Raw genomic sequence first — 14,296 nt, 5'->3', positions numbered from 1 at the left:
CTCACAAGAGCACAATTAAAACAGAAAAAAATATCAATAATGATTCAGTAAATCAAAATAATAAAAGAGATAAAAACATGCCACACTCGGCCACCAAATGACTCACCAAATGCCACTTTTCCCCAAAACAGCTGCATTCAATTGAACGGAAGGTCGCAGTTCAGTCGACTTCACTTAAGTTCAGTTGAGTTTATTCAGCTCTGAATGTAGAGAAACTCACATTGCAAGACGGCAGCAGACAGTCCATACAACACAAAAGCCTGGCCAGCGTGAACTTATGCTATGTTCCCGCAATGGACATCGAGAGGTACACTTGTCCTTCGAACGGCACTGTGTGGCATTTTCGACTCCATTCAATTCGGTGTGCTTAACAGAAATGTACAGGCTGACATTTCCGACTCGTTCAGCCTCTACCTAACCGTGGGACCATTTACTGGGAGGGGTGGGGGGGTAGGAAGGGAGGGGGGGCGACTGATCCAGCGAGGAAATTACCCTTAACAGAGATAAAGAGAGCAGCCGGAGTGTTCGCCGTGCCCTCCAGTGAGGATTTTTTTTTTTTTTAACACCCAGAGAACGGTGTGGCATTTCGCCTCAGTGGGCGCACGCAGGCGGGAGGGGAATTAACCCAACGCTGAGGAGCATGTCCACACGTCAAGACACCATTAAATGGGCAGAAAACAGCACCAGGAACAGAGCAGAGAAACATGGAGGGAGAAAAGGTTAGAGAGACACACAGACAGACCGAATGACAGGCAGACAGACAGACAGAACAGACAGAATGACAGACAGACAGATGAACAGACAGAATGACAGACAGACAGATGAACAGACAGAATGAGAGATGGAACTTGAGAGAAGGAGAGAGGCTTACAAATACAGACAGAAGAACAGTCAGTAGACAGACAGGAGAAAGAGAGATTATGAAAGAGAGAGACAGAGACATACAGACAGTGTCAACGAGAGAGTGAGAGAGAGAGAGAGAGAGATGAATGAGAGAAAAGAATTAGATGTCAAGTTATACTTCTCACTAGAAATGTGAGGTAATTGAAATCCTGCTTCCTATCGCATGACTAGAGTACAGAGGAAATATCACATGACAAGCTGAACACCTGACACACACCCACACCAACATGCACACAACACTAAAACACTAGCGCACTGTGAAAAGAAACACGCTGTAACTGTCACACTTAAATGTAAACATGTGTGCCGTGACAGTACCTGACTCATTCACACATAACAAACACTCACGCGAGATCTGAATAAAACAGCTGAATCCGACCTGCTTAAAGTGATCCTCTACAGCAAATGCATGCACACACGCTGACACACACACACACACACACATCCTGACTCCCACATCTACCCCCTCGACATCCATCCCCTTTCCTCCACTGTGTGTGTGTGTGTGTGTGTGTGTGTGTGTGTGAGTAAGTGTGTGTGTCTAAGAGAATCTTTACAGGTACCTGCTCTATCTGCCTCTCCTTCCACCCTGAAGCAGCAGCTCGGAGATCTCTGACATGACAACTCACTCAGCCTGCACCAGGGCCCAGACGCCCTGAAGATCGACACGTGTGTGTGTGTGTGTGTGTGTGAGAGAGAGAGAGAGAGAGAGTGTGTGTGTGTGTGTGTGTGTGTGTGTGTGAAAGAGAGAGAAAGAGAGAGAGAGACTGTCCACAGGTACCTGTTATCTTCTCATACCCCTGACTCCATGTTAAACCAGCATCACTCTGAGGATCACTACACGAGTACAAATGTGTGTGCCTGAATCTCAAGAATCATCACCTGAGTATGAGTGTGTGTGTGTGTGTGTGTGTGTGTGTGTGTGTGTGTGAGAGTGTGTGAAAGCCTCTACAGGTAGCTTGCTCTCTGCTCTCCCTGCTCCACCTCCATGTTTAATCCAGACTCTCTGCAGACTCCCTGCCAGGCCACAGCACGCTGTGGAGCCTCGCCGTAGTACACCTCTTAAAAACACCTCAGCTTGCCACACACACACACACACACAGCCACAGGCGCGCACACACACACGCGCACACACACACACACGCACACACAGCCACAGGCGCGCACACACACGCAAGCAACACGCACACACACGCACACACGCGCGCACACACACACACACAGACACGTTTACTGCAGCTAGTGTTGAGTCACACACCTAAAGAGAGCCAGAGCTCTGCGCAAGCCACATTTAGAGACATAAAGGTGTCATCTGCGCGTTTACGCTCCGGTGAAACTACAGTGCGACTTCATTGTTTTTAATGTTTTATTCCCCCCTTCGCCCCCCTCTACTGACTGGAGCATGTAATGTATAGTTCACATGGTTCATTTATGGAGACGTGTCACATATCATCATGGATGTATTATGCATACGTGTGAATCATCATGCACATACGTTTAGTCTAAAGCCATGCATGGATGTGCGAGGTGGGAAAATGCACAAACAAACACAGCAACAACAATGACAACGACAACAACAACAAAACATTGCAGCAAAAAAAAGCTAAAATGGAAGAGAATGGTTGGGGGTTGGACTACTGCTCGCCGTAGTGTAAGATTGAGTGATCAGGTGATGTCTGGTAAACCTGTAGGTGGGGTGTTATGGCCGTGCGTACCAATGCCTTTGGCCCACACACACACACACACACACACACAGGGGCTGGGGACTACAGCAGTGCTATGCATGCGTCCCCAGATGCAGTCCCCGCAGCGCTGTCTGTGGCTATCCATTAAAAGGGAGTCCAACTAGACAGGCCCTTTGGGCTGCGCGACTCGCCAGACGAGTTCTATGAGTAATGCAACGCCGCGCTATTTGTGCTAAAGTACTGTCCCACCCTCTGGGACTTTCTCGAAAAAAGGTATGCGCGCGTGTATGCGTATACACGTGTATTTGTGCGAGGGAATGTGCGCGTGTGTGTGCCTATGTGTTTCTGTAAATGTGTGTGCACTGTATATGCGTATAGCTGTGTGTGTGTGTGTATACAGTGCGTATGTGTTTCTGTTAATGTGTGTGAATAAGCGTATAGGTATGTGTGTGTGTATACTGTGTGTAGGTGTATCTGTAAATGTGTGTGTATATGCGTGTAGGTGTGTGTGTGTATATTGTGCGTGTGCTTTTCTGTAAGTGTGTGCGTATATGCGTGTAGGTGTGTGTGTATATTGTGCGTGTGCGTTTCTGTAAATGTGTGTGTGTGTGTGTGTGGGGCGCATATTTCCTATGCTTCTCCACAAAGCCTTCACGTTGGTTTCCCACGTTTGCCCCTGGTAATCCCCTCCGAGGTGTGACGCGGGCGGGCGGGCCTGGACCGGGTCTCTAGAGCCGCAGCAGCCGCACCGGAGCCCGCGGACCGTTCAAGCCCGCAGCCGCAGAAACCACTCAAGCCCGTCCAGACCACGGGAGGTCCGGAGGGGGCCCATAGGCCTTCATTTAAAAAAAAACATAAATAATGGGTTTTCCATTATATTTAGTCACTCGTCAGATGCTTTTATCAAAAGTGAAATGGAATGACACATTCTTCGGTCTTTTTCAGAAGCCGGGGAAATGGAGAGTTCAACTAGGGATTTTCCTCCAGATTTTCTGGCAGTCTTGATCAAACCGAGTGCCTCCTGAACAAATTGGTACTGGCAAGGCAAAACAGTCAAGTTATTCCAACAGGCTGGTTATGGAAGACCTCTGTTGCGCTCCACGGAACACTTTTATTAGCGATTCCGTAAGTAGCGTTGCGCCGCCGCGGTGCAGCAATGTACGCTAACCCAACGAGAATACGGTTCAATCCAATCGCTGACGGCAAACAGGGGAGTCTTCAAGTCCTTCGCAAATTGCAAATACAAATTATTGTGCAATTTTCTAAATTACATCCTACTAGTTTATTATTATGCCAAGTACATTTTTCATTAAGATTACTCTGAGATTGACAAGGACAAGGACATCATCATAAATACTGTGAACAGCCTGGCTTTGCATGAACCGCATAAATCATGCTATCATCGAGGTCCGCAAACAAAATCAGAGCTTCAACACAACCACAACAAATTGAGGAGGTCATGGCAAAATTGAGTGAGACACAAGTTGTAGTCAGTCAGGATGCTATGCCTGCTGGGATCTGACAACTAAACGGAAGGAATGCACTATACATACAAAGAGAGAGAGAGCGGTCTATTGAGATGATGTTTATAATCGCGGTGCGGATCTGACTCTACTTATTTATGGTCTCTTCCCCAGATTTAATAAAGGCAGAGCTGCAGGTCACGGCCCTTGCTGCCTGAAGGCTTTCATCTAGTTCAGACATAATGAAGAGAGCATGACATGTTATGCCCAAAACACTGAGCCTCCATGCTGGGGTGGGGTGTGTATGTTTGCGTTGGTAAGTATAGGGCAGGAGGGGCTCTGTGTTGGGCAAGTTAATACATTTAAAGGCAACACACTGTAGGCCTTTTATTTGTGCGCTATTGTTAATTGTGAATCTTATTTCATTGGGGTGCCATAATTATATACAATATAATGTGGACTTACGCGAAACTATAGCTGTTTATATCCTGTGTGGAAGTGAAATGAACCAGGATTGAAGAGGCGACAGCAGTCGCGGCACGCACAAAAATGTCTAACTCGGGTTCGGGAACCAGCGCCGGTCTGTATAACCCTGAGATTTGCATCACAGCTCCCAGGGTTAGTATCGAAAAGCGACTATGAAGAAAACAACTTAAAAAACACTTAACAAATCCACAGATGTTTGTGCACTGTGGTCGCACTTGATGACTGTATCTACAGCTTGTGAAGCTGAATCAAATGAGGACAACAAAGGACAACCTTCTAGTGCACAAAAGTTCCTCATGGACACTTTTACTTAAAATGCTTCTTATTCTTCTACCGCTTCCACTTTTTTTCCCCCTTTCACATGGACTTGAAGAATTCTAGAATACTGCTTGCTTTTCTAGTCTGTTATGACAGACGGCTCACTGAATGGGTGAGTCCGTCACATGTTACAGTGGCCCGCTCCCCTCGGAACTGAGAAAATGCACTTACGTAGTTTGTGCGCTTGCACCCTTTGAACTTCACACTGAAGCTAACGCTGTTTAGATCACTGGGATGTTTTCGAGACCGGTTTTAGTCGGCGCGGATTTTGTCGATGATAAGAGTGACACAAAGAGATATTGTGAGTATGGCCCCTTAATGAGGACTGTAGCGATATTCCAGATCACTGTGGAACAGATGGCTGGCAATCCAGGCTGAGGCACTGTATGAAAGGGCTTTAACAAAAACACCATCCCCATTACAGGATCCTACTGCTTACTGCGTGGCGCATTACAGACTTAAAGAATTACAGAAAAATGCCAATATAATTTGATCTGATACATTGTATGAAAACAATTATTCCTGGTTGATTTTTGTGATATTAAGAAATGCTGTGAAATTACTGTAAGTACAGATGCATGTTATTTTTGGCAGTGATTTGTGATGCTCTGTGCGCATTTGTTTGCACTGTCAGATAGTTAGATCAAAAATGGCACCACAATTATAGTATGTCTGTTTTACACATGCTGAATTTAGCCCTGAAATTGCCCCCGCTGTGTTAACAAAGATCACAGACTGGAGCACCATTGTGAGGAGCACAGAAGAAAGTTGGAAAGGCCGGGCGCTGTGATCGAAATGCGTGCAATTCACATGACTGATTAGAGAGAGATCGGCCTGCACTCCGGAAGCCCTTTCACAAAAGAGAGCCCGCGAGAGGAAAAAAAAAAAAAAAAATGGGATGTGAACTCTTGACAACACACTCCTATTCATCGATTCCCTCAAACACAAATAATGGCGACCGAACTGACAGAAGTGGAGCGTCAACAAATTACGCTTTGTGTGGAAACTACAAGCCAAACACTGTCGGATTTGGACGCAAGATAGAAGGGGGATTCAACGAGACCAATGGCCCGGAGACTTGGTCTACGAACCCTTTCTGGTTAACCTAACGCGACCTGAGCCACAGATAACTTTCACCATGCTTTGGTTCGGCAGAGCACCGTGGCAATCACATTACGGAAGTGCTACACGAGTCTCACAGGTCATGCTTTAGCCCGCATCCATTTAAATAACATGTTCCGCAGATGCCATCAGTAATAGGCCAGTGCTGTGACATCTCTCTCAGACTGGGAGGAAGAGGACAGAGTTTTGAATGGGGATATACTGAGAGAGATGGCGTGGAAGTTTTTAAATGATCATAGTAATGGTTTCTTTTTTATGATATTTCATGCTTTTTTTGCACTATTTCATGGTGTGCACTTCTGCTATTTTTCTTTTTACACACATTTCTACTTTTACTACTGAAGGAGCTTTGAAAGTATTTTACTGTAAATTGGCTATACAAAAATTACCTTGACTTGAGGAGATTAGACTACATTTCCTGAAACCATTATGAAATAATATTCATTATTATGATATTCTGAGACTCTATATCTACCTTTGCATTTCCTTTTATGTTCCAAGTCAAGTTATAACATCCCGCTAAACCCATAGTACACGGATAGCAATAATAAAACCCTGTCGGACGAGATTGCATTTGCTACCTTTAAGCTACCGCTGGCTCCACACTCATCCTTGTCAGGTATGGGTCTCCTGGTGGTTGGGTTTGAATTTATGAGTGTCAAACCTACCGCTACAGAGCCTGGATGCCTACTTAATTAAAAAACTCACAGGGGAACAGCGGCGGAGGGAATAAGCCCGTATCAGCAATGCATGTCAACCTGACGACAAAGGAAAAATATTACACAAGCTGAGAAAACAGGTACAGGTTTCAAAGTGTGTGTGTGTGTGTGTAGGTGGGGGCCCTCCTAATCCAGACAGTCATTCTGAACTTGAGATGACCTTGAGGTGAGCTATAATGTACCACTTGAAAGCCAATAGCCCAAAAGTAAACCCCAACTCCACAGTGCATTAAACATAGTCATAATGAAAACACTTGCAAATCCTCTGCAATTAGGAAATAATATGGCCGCGTTGGTAAGATAGTGATAAGGTACAGTATAAGGTTCAGGTCAAGGGCTCAGTTATTGACTCAAGTGACTAAGAAAATTAAACTGAGAATATGAAACTCGGTTAAACTTAGTTCGCAATATTACGGATCTTTACACGAGAAAATTATCCGCATAATCCAATAATAATAAAAAAAACAATAAATTCTTAACGGTAAATACTTTTCGAAAAGTACACAGTCACAGACTGAGGAAACTGCTGTTTTTATCATACGTTTGCCGATGCTTCCGCCTCACTGCATTAGTATGAACATTAAGTAAACGTTGGCAGAGGCACAGGGTCATGCGGTAAATACCACTGTAGTGAACACATTAAATACCGTTTTAAGATGGATGATTACCACATGGGCTTGACCTGGAAAATATGTAAATTGCACAAAGGGAAAGTCCTTGGTAAGAAATGGTAACTCTAAACATTTATGACATGTTCCGAAGTTAAGTACATAAAAAAGGGTTTAAAACCTGAAGTTCACAACAGTACATTTACAGAGAGTATACAGGACATAACATTTAAAAGACTCCCTGTCAGGAAGAAATTTATCCGTAGTGGATTTCTGCACGGACCGAACCATTTTACAAGCATACAGTAGTGTGCTTGCTGGTATGGAAGGTAGGATGCAGTTCACACTAGATCTTGGATGTATGATATAGGCCTACAAACTGCATTAGAGTACAAGTCAGACCCTAGATGAACCATAGACGCACTGTCTCTTCAAAGGAGCCACTTTTGTACTTAAAACTGTTTCAAGCAAGTGGTGATTTCAGTCTCCAAATCTATGGTGACTGAAATCCAGCTTTACTGTCAGTCACGTTGCTGAGGTTGTCACCTACACACACACACACACACAGACACACATACACAAAACACCCAGCTTTGGATAATGTTGGCCTTGTCAAAACAGGAGGGAGAGAGCGAGAGAGAGAGAAAGCGAGTGTGTCGGCAGTCCCTCTTTTTAGCAAATCCATGCTCAGCTACCAGTCAGCATTTGCATATTCAAATCCCAAGGAAGGCCCTTCTCGGTGTTCGGCATGGGTGGTCGTCGAAGACACTTCTGTGCTCCTCTCCCTTTTTTAATTAGACACGTAAACGTGCGCTGTGAACAAATGCTGAAGCTCAGCTCAGTGTCACAGTGAACCGGGAGAGAGGGCTGTTGGTAGTGGTGGGGGGAGAGTGGGGGGGGGGGGAGTAAGCGATATCCCCATCTGTCTGTTTCTTAATTCCTCTAATTGCCATCCCCGATTTTTTTTTCTCTTTCTTTTAACGGCGAGTGTTTGTTTTCTCTCGACGGCCGCTCTCCGGCGGGGCCCTCGGCGTGCGGAGGGTCAGGAGGGACCCCTAAAGGTCCCGTCGGGCCCCGCTGGGAGACGCGTCGAGTGCGGGCGCTCCTTTATCCTAAGTGCTGTCTGAGTGTCGTTTCGGCTTGTTATCGGCGTTATTTAATGAGTTTGGGGGAGGGGGGGGGGGGGGGGGCGCGCTGATAACCGGCACATTCCTGGGCGTATGACTCATCGCTCGGTCCCCCTCCTGACACACTTGCGTCGGTAAACTAAAAACGGCGCTCGAGCACAGACCCGGCGCCGGCTAAGCGCCGTGTGTCGGCTCCCCCCCCCCCCCCCGGTGAGGGTCTCTTATGGGCGGGCTCGTCGAGAGCCCGTGGGTGTCCTTCCGCCCTTCATGTTAATTGAGGATCCTCAGGTACAGGGCCACAGGGGGGCCGGCGGGGAGAGAGCCCCCCACCCACACACACACACACACACACACACACACACATCCCCACCCCCCTCGGCCCTCAAAAAACACACACATGAAAAGACTCATCAAGCCCAAATCACAGAGATGATTAAAAATGAAAGGGAGGGGGGCTATAAATACCGTTGCCTTTGTTTTTGAGGATAAAGTACTCGATAGAGAGACGCGGAGAGAGAGGGAGTGAAGGCCAGAGAAAGAGAGGTAGAGTGTGTGTGAGAGAAAGAGAGAGAAACAGAAACAGGGAGGGAGGGAGGAACTGGAAATATACCTCTCTATTCCCCTGTGGTCTATCCTATTCCAGCTACTCCTCCTCGTTCCACTCCTCGCTCTCTTCCGACTCCCTCTCTCTCTCTCTCTCTTACACACTGGCCTGCACTGGGGAATTCTGGGATTCACATCCCCTTTGAAAGTTTCTGAATAAAACGCTGGAGACGTCGTGCACTGTGTGTGTCTGTGTGTGTGTGTGTTTGAGACAGAGAGGAAGATGGAGGAGAGAGAAAAGCACATGACACAGACAGACAGACAGAGAGAGAGAGAGCAAGAGGAGGAGAGAGAACGAGACGGAATAGACTGACTGACAGAGAAAGAGTTGGACCAAGAATTTAGATAAGCGACTCAAGAGGGGGAGAGGAAATAGTCATCTAAACAGAGAAAGAATGCGCACAGACCTGAGACAGAGAGATAATGAGGTTTTACGCCAAATGCTGATGGGATGCGTTTCCAGCAGTTTGTTAAAATAACTACATGTCCTTCCCCATCAGCTTGTTTTTTTGTGTGCTTTCCTTTTTCCATTGGACATTGTTATTGTACGTAATTTGACATTTGATGTTTACCAATTACCTACGCCCCTTATCTTAGCGTATGGAGCAACCATTTCTCATGCCACTTAACCTTTATCAAAGAAACACAGCAGTAGGGAAGAAAAGGAGAAAGAGTGAAAGAAAGAGAGAAGAAGGGAGACAGAGACGGAGAAACGGAGAGAGCAGGCGAGAGAGTCCACTGAGTCCATTAACGGGGGGAAAAAAACGACAAAGAGAAACACAGAGGCTGGCGGGCAGCCGTTTTAGTACCGGTAGCTGGCAAAATTACACCCTTGATATTCATCTTCAGCGTCTTGCAAAACAGTTATTTGCTTTTTTTTTTTAACAATGTGCAGGGAAAATAGTAGCTTGCTATTTGACCATCTTTGGGATAAAATAACAGCCCAACTACTATTAAAAATATACCATCAAATGCTGCTGGATTTGCGTGATGATTCTAGAAGTTTGTTACAACACCACACAATCTACCTTACTAGCGCTACGCATACTTTTGCCAGTATCCAATCCAAATGATGATCCATTTCAGACATAGGCTACTGTATATGTCTTGCTGTGGCATAAGCTCACATGTGTATGCATTTTATTGGGAGTTGGTGGTTTTGCTAGGATATAGTCACTCTGAACTCTGAACGGTATAGAACAGGGAATAGCATGATAGAAGCAAATTAAGGCATTAAATTAAGCATAGGCGGCGTATTTCTAGTGTTTTTGTGAAGAATTTATTTTGATGGTATGTGGTCAGGTGAACGACAGGAAAACACACCTGCCATTCCTTGTAGCTATCTAAGCTATTCATTAATTAGTTTTGTGATTCAGGTCAAAAATCCCATGAAACTCTAACGACGGCCTTTACAACACAACATTGAGATTTGCAAAATACATTAATTAGCAAGTTTTATCAGTGCCAACGGTGTTTTGGTGTTTACAAGGCATCTGTTTGTTTTTAGCTAGTTAGCGCCCTAGTTACAGATGAAAACGCATTACTGCTTATTTAATCTATGTACACAGGGATTGAAATATAGGTAAATAATACAGAATACACATCCCAGGAACTGAAAGGAAGCCAATGGTATAGACAGGAAGGTACAGCTTCTCCGATTAATGATAACTATTCTGTTCTCCTGGGTTTTACAGCCCCTCTCCCTCTTTCTCTCTCTTTCGCTCTCTCATTCTCTCTCTTTCTGGGCTTTTGTGGGCCGCAAAGAGTACAACTACGCACGCACCCCAACCCCCACCTGAAAACCGTCATAAGTATAATCTTAAGACTGTAATTACACCGCGCTCAACAACACAGCTATCAAGTTATGCCAGGGCTTTGATGGCATGCCAGAGAACCACCTTTGAAAGAGAAAATTGAATCTGAGAACGAACGCGGGGGAGATGATTTCATAGTGTTTAGGGTATTAAGCATGACATGGAAATGGACAAAAACAGAGATAGTCCTCATGGCAAATTTCATGCGAGCAAGTGCTTGCATGCATTTGGAGTAACCGAATACAACAAGTATATTTCTTGTAATCTCTAAATTATATGTTGTTCTATGTTTCTTTCTCCTCTCTCCCTCTGGCTATGCACTCTCTCTCTCTCTCTCTCTCTCTCTTTATTTCATTCATCCTCTCTTCCCCTCCATCTGTCTCTGAAGTGGTTAAAGAAGACCACAGGACCAAGGTTCTATTTTATATTCATTTATACATCTCTTCAATAGGAGCAAAATGCCTCCGTGATAGCACTGCTCTCCAGGGTCTCCGAACTCTCCCGCTATGTTTTTCATGTCCATTGTTGTTGATATCACTCGTTTCAGTGAGCAAGAGATAACAATGAAACAATCAAGACACTGAAAAATTGAGCGCCCCTTTTCTGTTTTCTATTTATCTTTTTGGTGACAGATAAACAGAGCGAAAGAGAAAGGGAGAGAGAGAGAGAGAAGAATACCCTCCCTCACAGACAGCTTTGTTGCCTGACTTATGGTAGTGCACTCCAAATGAGGGGTGGACGCTGTATTAAGAGATAATCCCCCCCGACACGAACGCCAGGGTCAAGTGGTACGACCCATTTCATCCCCTTTTCCTATAGCCATCACTCGCCGCTATGAAGAACTCTGACAAACCCTTCCTCCCCATTTTAAAACTAATTTGATATTTTCTGCTCTGTTCATAGTAGCAGCGCACATTTGGACCCTGACACCAACCCGCCGATCCAGACACGGGGGTTAGAACATTCAGGGGGCCATGTTGGCATTGTTTCTGATGCCTTGGCACAGATTCACTCTTGATTATTAGTACCCATCTGTGAGCTGGCAGCGCAGGGGATTCGCCCGCTGGATTACTCCTGGAATCTGAATCTTCCAGAGATTCTTCCCTCCCTCTCTCACTCTCTCAGCTGCTGAGTCACACACACACACACACACACACACACACACACACACACACACACACACACACACACACACACACACACACACACACACACACACACACACACACACACACTGTGAAGGCACAGAGGCAATATTGGAACTCATACACCTGAGTCCCACGACACACACCCACACGCAATCAAGTGAAAAATACGAGCTCAGACTGGGAATTACTGTTTGGAGGAGCAAAATGTTTATACTGTAGGCCAAAGCTGGATGAGTAAACAAAGGTTTTGCTGAGTATCTCCTCTCTTTCTCTCTCTCCCTCACTCACTCTCCCTTTCTCTGAAGCACACACTCAAATCCACTCATAAACAAACACACAACCTCGCAAAGCACATAAATTCCGTCTCAGGTTTTTTCCGCAGAAACTGAAAAGCAGATTATGGACAAGCAACGACACTGTTGTCTGCCAAGCGCCACATCTGCAAGGACAGAAGGATTTGACCCACAAACACCCTCGTCTTCTTAATGCCCGCCTAAGCTCGCCATCCACGACATATCTGTTTTTTTTATTCTGCCTTCTTCCAGTCCTTAAAATGTTTTAATTTGAAACGCTTAACCCAGTTAACCAGGCTTTTATCTTTAGCCAATTAGCAGCTGATTCATTAAATATTGAACAGGCTGTGAAGGATTAATTTTTAATGCACATTTGAGGCGGAGAGTTGTACAACAACTTTCCCCGGAGCGATGCAGAGAGACAGCCTGCACTCAGAAACGTTTAGTCATTTACCCAGCGCAAACCAGCGCGACTCCGGACGCCCGTACGCCTCCCTGCCCCCGAACCCGATAACCCTATACGTCAACAGCGGCGCTCGACGGATGCGCGCGTGCACACAAACACGGAGACAACCGCGCATTAAACGCAGACAAAGCCATACATGAATGCGCCTCTCCAGAACTTCCAGTCGACTGGGTGAGGAGATCCATCTCCAGTATGCACGTCCACATAAACTAAAAAAGGCCTTGTCCTTGTTCGGCATTGTCGTCATCTAATCCAAAGCACTCTGAGTAGTCTGGCCAGTGCACTGTACTAGTTTTCACAACAACGAATTATGCACGACACTTGAGAATGCGTGTCAGAGGCGCTCAAACACAAAGTTTAATTTGCTAAATAATTGTTGCTTACATTCACAGTCTTTCATATCTGTATGCACACACTTGGTGTGTGTGTATGTGTGTATGTGTGTGTGTGGTGGTCTTTGGATATCTGTGGTCAGAGCCTCTGCCTGATGGACTGCGAAGCAACAGTGACCTTTTGGATATCAGAGGATCATTCATTTCATATGGATAAGATGCCCAGAGCTTCTCCTGTCTGTTTCGATTTTTTATGGCTGCGTCTCAATCGCTGATCTTTTCACTCTTGGTCTCGTCTCTGGCATCTCGAAATCTCTCTTAGCGCCCCCCTCGCCCATCCCCTGCCCCTCCGTCTCTCGCGTCGCCATCACCCTCTCTCTCCTTTGTCCTCCTCGTATGATTTCTTATCTGCATCCATCTGTCTTTCTCCCTCCCTTACTGTCTCTTAATATCATCTCTCATTTCCTGGCAGTCACTTTGTCTCTTTCCTTTCTCATGTGGCTCTATTTGTCCTTCACGGGGACCCATAAAGTATGTCTAGCCTACATCTTAGGAAGCCAGTCAGCCAATGGCCATGCACCAGGCCCCCGCAGTTGCTTTTAGTCTGTAATCTTCTGGACGCTGCTTATCTTGTTCGTCTGTCCTGTTTGCCAGAGGAGGATTGATTATTCGATTGTTTTCTGTCCTTTTTTTTCACGTTGACACACAGAGCACTCTGGCTTTTTTCGCTCTCCTTTATTTTTTCCCCCCTGTACTTCGCCATCCATTTCAGCCTCTTTGGGGAGTGTGTGTCGCAGAACGATGGCCATTGTACCACATTCGTTTTTTTTTTTTAACTCTCCCTCCCGTGCTAACAAAGTAGGCCTACTCCTCCTCTGTCCCTGCCTGTGGGAGTCCGTCTTGGTTCCACGCAACCTTTCCGGTCCCTTCCTGGTCCCACTCAGGTCCAGTTGCCTGGTGCCTCGGAGCAGGACCGGACCATCTCAGAGAAGGCAGAGGGGAGGGGGGTGACCCATGGCGGATTTGGAGCTCTGTTCTCGTGCGACGAGGGATTCCAGACCCTCCAGGGGTCAGTGCCAGAAAGGTCTTATCCCTGGCCGACATGCACGCGACCCTTAATGAGAGGAGCGGCCATCCGTGACAAACACCACACACAGACACATACACACAGACACATACACACACACACACACACACAGACACATACAC

General features: G+C 45.9%; 1 protein-coding gene across 1 annotated transcript in view; it reads right to left on the bottom strand.

Annotated features, from left to right (window-relative positions):
* Positions 1–14,296, bottom strand: part of efnb3a (ephrin-B3a) — a 34,013-nt gene that overhangs the window by 18,082 nt on the left and 1,635 nt on the right. The gene's annotated exons all lie outside the window — the stretch shown is intronic.

This window comes from Sardina pilchardus, chromosome 5, assembly GCF_963854185.1.
Source record: "Sardina pilchardus chromosome 5, fSarPil1.1, whole genome shotgun sequence".
Taxonomy (NCBI): Eukaryota; Metazoa; Chordata; class Actinopteri; order Clupeiformes; family Clupeidae; genus Sardina; species Sardina pilchardus.
Note: the sequence above shows the minus strand (reverse complement) of the source record. Positions and strands in the feature narration are given on the sequence as shown.